General features: G+C 48.0%; 1 long non-coding RNA gene across 1 annotated transcript; it reads right to left on the bottom strand.

The window, feature by feature from the left end:
* Positions 1 to 1,846: 1,846 nt before the first annotated feature.
* Positions 1,847 to 5,422, bottom strand: LOC134810026 (uncharacterized). The gene is made up of 3 exons (XR_010157094.1): positions 5,103 to 5,422; positions 4,194 to 4,326; positions 1,847 to 2,061 (listed from the first exon to the last, which is right to left on the bottom strand). It is a non-coding gene; the product is annotated as an uncharacterized LOC134810026 (long non-coding RNA).
* Between the last annotated feature and the right edge of the window lie 1,365 nt (positions 5,423 to 6,787).

The raw sequence follows: 6,787 nt of genomic DNA, 5'->3' as shown, positions 1-6,787 counted from the left end.
GGCTGTGGGCAGCCCCCCGTAGGGCAGGGCTGTAGGCCGAACTGCAAGGCCAGGGAGATGCCTGTGGTGGCTGGAAAGGCCAGGAGAGTCTGAATGCTGAGTATGACGCTGAGCGGCCCAGAGAGTACCACCTGATTTAGTGAGGGCGTCTGCTGGAGGGCGTGATTGGTGAGCCCTGAGGGGATGAGAATGCGGCCTTGAGGCAAACCCACCCTGGTGGCTGCCCGGGTCTGACCGAGGGGAGAGATGCTCAGAGGAGCCAGGGGGAATCCCCTGTGGAGATGGGTCTGGCTCCAGGCTTTGCTGAGTATTTTTGCTCGCTTAGTGATTTAGCACTTTTGGGAAGATGAGTCCACAGAGATGAGCCAGGACAGGGGACCTAAGTCCGGCCTTGCGGCCTGGGCCACAGGGATGCCGGGAATCTAGAGGAGAGCTTTCCACAGAAGCCCCCAACCTCCATCCCTGAGGCGTGCAGGACCCTGACTTCAGACCGGAGGAGGGCAGGGGGCATGACTTTGGGCCCCAAACCTGGCTGAGGCCTCCAGCTCTGGAAAAATGAAACTGCTGTGACCCTCCTTATCTCCACTCACTGCCAAACAGAGCCATAAATTCCGATTAGGGAAAGATGCTGGTTGGCAATGACATACAAAAAATTCGTGATTAGTGAACTGTAAAAGCTAACATGACATGCTCATAATTGGGATGTATTTACTGCGTGAAAAACGCCACGCTGCCATTTGGGCAAAGTGACTTTGAGGGAACTTTCTCAAGGAGACTGACACAACTTCCCTCTTTTGCTTACCAAACAGCAATAACCATTATTGATGGTGTTTTTCAAATGGCAGCTACAGAGAGAGAGGGGCTGTGATTTCTTGTCAGAACTGCTTTATGGGGTTGTATTTTCCGGGTGTTTAAGGAACCCTGTTCATTTGCGGCATTATCCTGGGTGATTTATGGACCCTCAAAGAGCTTACTTCATTTCAATGTTTTAGGCGTTTCGCTTCTTTACAACAAACCTTATTCCAATACAATCAATGGAGGTTTCTCCTTCTGGCCTGGGAGGGAGTGCCATGTGGCTTTATAGCAAAATCAATATGAGGATAAATGGACAACAAAGAAGGTCCACTGTCAGAGTGGAAAGAGGCGTGTAAGTCCCTGGCCCAGCAGCAAAGCCATCAGCAGGGGCTTGTCCAGAGCCTGGCTTTACAGAATGTGGCTGCCAGGCGCACTCCTCATTGACCAGCCCAGAAGGACTGGGAGCAACAAAGTCAGACAGGTGAGGAGAGGGCTCAGTCATGCTTTTCTTAAACATAGTAATAAGTTTGTTTGTAAGCGACCCCCCTGCAAGTCTCATTAATGTTTGATGCCGTTCAAATGTGTATTTTCTAATTAAGGTAAAAAAATGATTCTCAAATACATCAAAGTTCCAACATTTGCTTTCTGGGGGATGAGAAAGCAGATGAGTAGCTCACAGCTGGGCCTAAATGTCTCCTAAAGGAGACCTGGCAGCAGCAGAGTCCCTGGAGGAACCCCAGGTTTTCTTGCTCACTCTTTTCCCTCAGTCAATGTCAGGGAAGTCCTCGTATTTTCTCTGGAGACATGGAGGGGAACCATAGCGTGTTGCTGCTTTCAGAGGGGCTTGGAGGTGGGGGAGAGTGTGGGACACAAAGATGGGGTTCACCATGAGGTAATTGAGGTAATTTAAGACAAATGCAAGCTGCTTTTACTGGAGAAGGAAAACCTTTATGCCTCTTGAGGTCCCTTGGTGGAACATAGCAAATATTGAATTAATGAGCAAACAAAAGGTCAGGCTGGAAACAAAATCAAGCTCCAAGCAGAGTAGATACACATGTAGGGGGTACCTTCCTCCCCTGGGCAGCCTCATTGTGCAGGCAGACGCTCACTGTCCCACCAGCTGGCCTTACGTTCATTCTCTTGTGTGTTCATTCAGTGAGCACCTAGGTGGGCCAGGGCCTGCTCAGGACTCTGGGAACACAGTGGTGCACAGGACAGGCAGGCTGCTGCCCTTAGGGAGCTCACAGTCTAGAGCAGGAGGAGATTCTAAAGAAGTAGGCATGGAAATAAATATAAAATTACCGGTGATGTGTCATGAAGGAAAAGAACCAGGTCCCTTCCCTGGTCCTCAAAACACCCCTGCTACCTTCTGACCAGGGAGATCACTGTTGTTCCTAGTGCTTGATGTACTCACCCCCATCCCCAGGCCTTTATTTAAGCTAGTTCCCTTATAATCTAGTAACCCTCCACCCCCTAATACTCTTTCTAAGGAAGGCCACAGAACACTCAGGGCTGCCACTTTCCCCTTCTGTGTCCCATCTTCCCAGACAGCTTGAGTGGGCAGGGAACTTTTAAGGTTTGGCTCTATGTTAGTTCCCATGCTGAGCACTAAGGACTTAGTGGTTAACACAGAGATACAATTCCTCTATTCAAAAAAATATACACTCTCATCTTTGCTCTAGGCACTGTTCAGTGTTTACCCCCCTGCTTTGGGCTGGTCTCTGTTGATTTTATGCATTAGAGTCTCAGCAAGTCTGCAGGTTCCCAGAAGTTCCTTGGTCTCCCCTGCAGCACATCTGAGCATAGGGCCAGACACAGAGTTGGGGGTCCTACTAGACTTGCTTCTACCTGCCCTAGTGGACAAATTACCTTGCTCTAAACTGCAGTGACTCTGTCACTAGTCTGTAAACTTCTAGAGGGCCTAAGCCATGTGTGGCAGAGATGGCTGACTCCCTACCAAAATCCATTCTCCTCTGGCCATGGCAAAGAGCTGTAGATGGAAAGTCTATCCAGGAACTGCATTTTCCAGCCAGCCTCTATTCTTGCACCCTCATCCCTATGCATCTCAGCATGGGTGTGAGACCAGATTTTAACAATAGAATATGAACAAAGGTGAAATACATGCTGCTTCCAGGCCAAGTTCTTTCCCTTTTTTCAGCTGGCTGATGACCACAAGGTCCTAGGAGATGGCAGAGTCACAGGATGGAAAGATCCTGGGTCCCGGAATCACTGAGTGGAGAACAGCTGTCCACCCACCTGGGACCTTGGCTTTAAACTGGTTTATAAGCAAGAAATAAACCACCATTTATTTGTGTTTGAGTCTTTATACATATGGAGGTGTTTTTGTTATAGTAGTACAAATAGACTTTAACTAAAATGCCATTTCTCATTCCTCACCTGGCCTGGAATATAGGGAACACTAAACAAAACCATGACAAATGAATAAATGAATGCATGGTTAGTAGCTACTTCTTGGCTTACATTAATAGCCTCCAGAAGGAGGGACTACTGTCCTATGATATCAAGAGTAGAAAAGTGAGCAGAAGTAGCGTGACTAGTCTTGGATTAGATTTTAAATTTTGTGGTGGCTGGGGTGCGACAAGGGATGATAGTTCTAGAAACAGATCCCAGGAGCTTGTTCTCCCTGATCTGGGCACCAGGGTGAGCCCCATGCTTCTGGCCCCTGCCGGGATACACTTTCTCTGAAAATGGCTCATCTCCCTCTGCCTGTTACTTGTGAGGGAATTGTAACTTAGCCAGAGCAGGTCTCTGAAATCATCATGCTTTGCTGGTTTTGTTTTTAAACTTAGTTACATATAAACATATATAGAAAAGCAGAGCAAATGATGTAGTGAGCACTCATATGCCTATCCCTAGATTAAGCTACTGTATATATCTTGCTGTGTTTGCTTCATCTTTTTTTTCCTAAAGTATTTAAAAATAAATGACAGGTATTTTACCCCTATTTCAACATGCACTTCTAAAAAAATAAGATACTCCTGGCCAGGCGTATCCTGTAATCCCAGCATTTTGGAAGGTCGAGGCGAGTGGATTACTTGAGGTCAGGAGTTCAAGACCAGCCTGGCCAACATGGTGAAACCCCAGCTTTACTAAATATACCAAAATTAGTTGGGTGTGGTGGTGCATGCCTGTAATCTCAGCTACTTGGGAGGATGAGGCACGAGAATTGCTTGATCCCAGGAGGTGGAGGCTGCAGTGAGCTGAGATTGCACCACTGCACTCCGGCCTGGGCAACAAAGTGAGATTCCATCTCAAAACAAAAAACAAAAAACAACAAACTCCTGTATAATCATAATGCCATGATTATACCTAACAAAGTTAACAGTTTCCTGACACCATCTAATACCTTGCCTGTGTTCAAATTTACCCAAACGTGCCTTATAGAAAAGGTCCATCAGGGACCAAGCTTTGCATTTGGTTGTTGCCCATGACCATCGGAGGAGCCCAGCAGTCAGGGTCAGTGACTCCTCTAGTCCTGTGGGGTGAAGATGTTTGGATGTGGCTGCAGGACTAAGAGGATAATTATTCATTACTGAGAACAAGCACAAGCACATCATCATAACATTCAGGAATCCATCCCTGGTAATTTATGGCCCCAGTAGTTGAGCACTTATGTCTCTAAGTGCTTTACATCATTTATTAGATACACCCGGGAGCCCCAGCAAGAGCGAGTCAGCATGACCAGGGTTACATGCGGCAGAGCAAGAGACACTGAGTGGCCCATGCAAGGTCACCGAGCTTGTCTGGGCCTGAGTGTGGGCAGTGGCCTCTATACCCAAGGCCTGGCCCCAAGAAGCCAAAGCCCAGCCTGAGAGGGGCTTGGGCACCACCAGGCCCTGGCCAAGCATTTCCAGGCCTAGGATTAGATTTGACCTCCTTCCCTGTAGGGGAAGAAGGATATCAGCTGAAGAAGCCTGGGGACAAATATAGTTTCTCATCAGGTCATGGGCAGGACACCAAAAATCCTAAGTCAGGTCACATTTTAAATGCACGAAGGAAGTTATGCTCAAAGTCCAGCTGAATCCTTCCCCAAGGTAAAAGATCCTTTTGTTATGTGAATAATTTATCTCTAAAGTATCAGATTTCTGTGAACTGGGTTTTCTGAAACTGAGCAAAAAAACACAGGAGTTAAAAGCATGGACCTTGGAATCGAACCCCCTGGATTCCAGACTCTGCCTTCCCACAGGTGACTCACGTGCTTAATCCTCAGTTTCCCCCTCTATAAAATGGGGATCATAACTCTACCTTAAAGAGAGATTGTGAGGGCCATATAAGATAATGCTTACCTTAGTGGCTGGCATATAACCAACAATGTTGGCTAGCTGTTATCATTACCAATTGTTAATTTATTAACCAGACAACCGGCCAAAATTGTACAGGAGTTAGCTCAGGTCCAAGGACTCCTGGAGGTCACTCAGACTATACTAAAACCTGGAAGAAGTCCTCCTGGCACGATGGCCACAAGCTTGGGTTCCTGGTGGGATGGGGATGTCAGAACAGGAGAGGGGAGCTTAGGCTTGGGAGGGTGTCTGGGGCTGGTCTAGGCATCATCCATCACCAAGAAGAATCCCAAACGTAGATCTTATCCAAAGTTCAGCCAGGATGGAGACTTTGTCATGCTATTTAATCTCCTTGTAGTGTTAGTTTCCTTGTCTGTCAGATGAGGATAGTAATGTCCACCTCCCAGCGTGGTGACGACAGAATGGAATTTAGTGTAGAAGTTCTTTGCCCAGGGATTGGCATTAAGTACTCTGAGGTAGCTGCTCTAGGTGCTGACCTGAATCTCAACTCTCCCTGAGGGGTTAAGATATGATGGCTGCCACCAGGAGCAGTGACGCTGTAGTGTCCTGACATCCTTCACCAGGTCCAGGGCCTGTCTGGCCATTCCCATCTCCACATTCCAGGTCAGGAGTGGCGAATTCTTGTTGGAGAGTCCTCCTGCTGGGGTGAGTGGACTCCTGGCTCCAGGCGCTCCCTGCTGCAGAGTTCCCTCTCTCTGGAGCAGTTCAGTATGTTCCTGCTTGGAATTCACAGCGGGCTGCCTCTGCTCCCCCACCACATTATTTTTCGAAGCAATGATCCAATGAAGCAATTACTATTCCAATCGGGATGGAGATCTCTGCAACCCACAGCCAAGCATGGCCTCTGTGGCGTCTGTTACTCTCCTTATCTCTCCCCGGGCCTCCAAAGACCATCTCCATTTTCATGCCCATGGACGATTTATAACAGCTGCAACAGCAAGGCCAGGATCCCCTCTGAGCAGAAACTTTTCTTAAGAAAAGGGGTTCCGCATTACCCCAAGTATCTTTGTGAAGAAGCCTTTGATTCCACCTGTCCTGTTTGGATTCTGAGTGTTTTTTCTTCTTTGGAAAGTAAACTTAATTACAATTACGTTTTGGCTGGGCCTGGTGGCTCACGCCTGTAATCCCAGCACTTTGGGAGGCCGAGGCAGGCAGATCACAAGGTCAGGAGATCGAGACCATCCTGGCTAACATGGTGAAACCCCGTCTCTACTAAAAATATAAAAAATTAGCCGGGCATGGTGGTGGGCACCTGTAGTCCCAGCTACTCGGGAGGCTGAGGCAGGAGAATGGTGTGAACCTGGGAGGCAGAGCTTACAGTGAGCCAAGATTGCGCCACTGCATTCCAGCCTGGGCAACAGAGCAGGACTCCGTCTCAAAAAAAAAAATTTCGTTTTTCATTTTTTGAGACAAGGTTTTTCTATGTCGCCCAGGCTGGAGTACAGTGGCACCACCATGGCTTACTGCACCCTCGGCCTCCTGGGCTTAAGCGACCCTCCCACATCAGCCACCTGAGTAGCTGGGATGACAGGCACATGCCACCATACTCGCTTAATTTTTAAAAACTTTTTGTGGAGACAAGGTTTCACTATGTTGCCCAGGCTGGTTTTGAACTCCTCGGCTCAAGAGATTCTCCCGCCTGGACCTCCCAAAGTTCTAGGATTACAGAC

Source organism: Pan troglodytes, chromosome 4, assembly GCF_028858775.2.
Source record: "Pan troglodytes isolate AG18354 chromosome 4, NHGRI_mPanTro3-v2.0_pri, whole genome shotgun sequence".
Lineage (NCBI taxonomy): Eukaryota > Metazoa > Chordata > Mammalia > Primates > Hominidae > Pan > Pan troglodytes.
The sequence above is the reverse complement of the archived record's forward strand: the minus strand, read 5'-3'. Positions and strand labels throughout refer to the sequence as shown.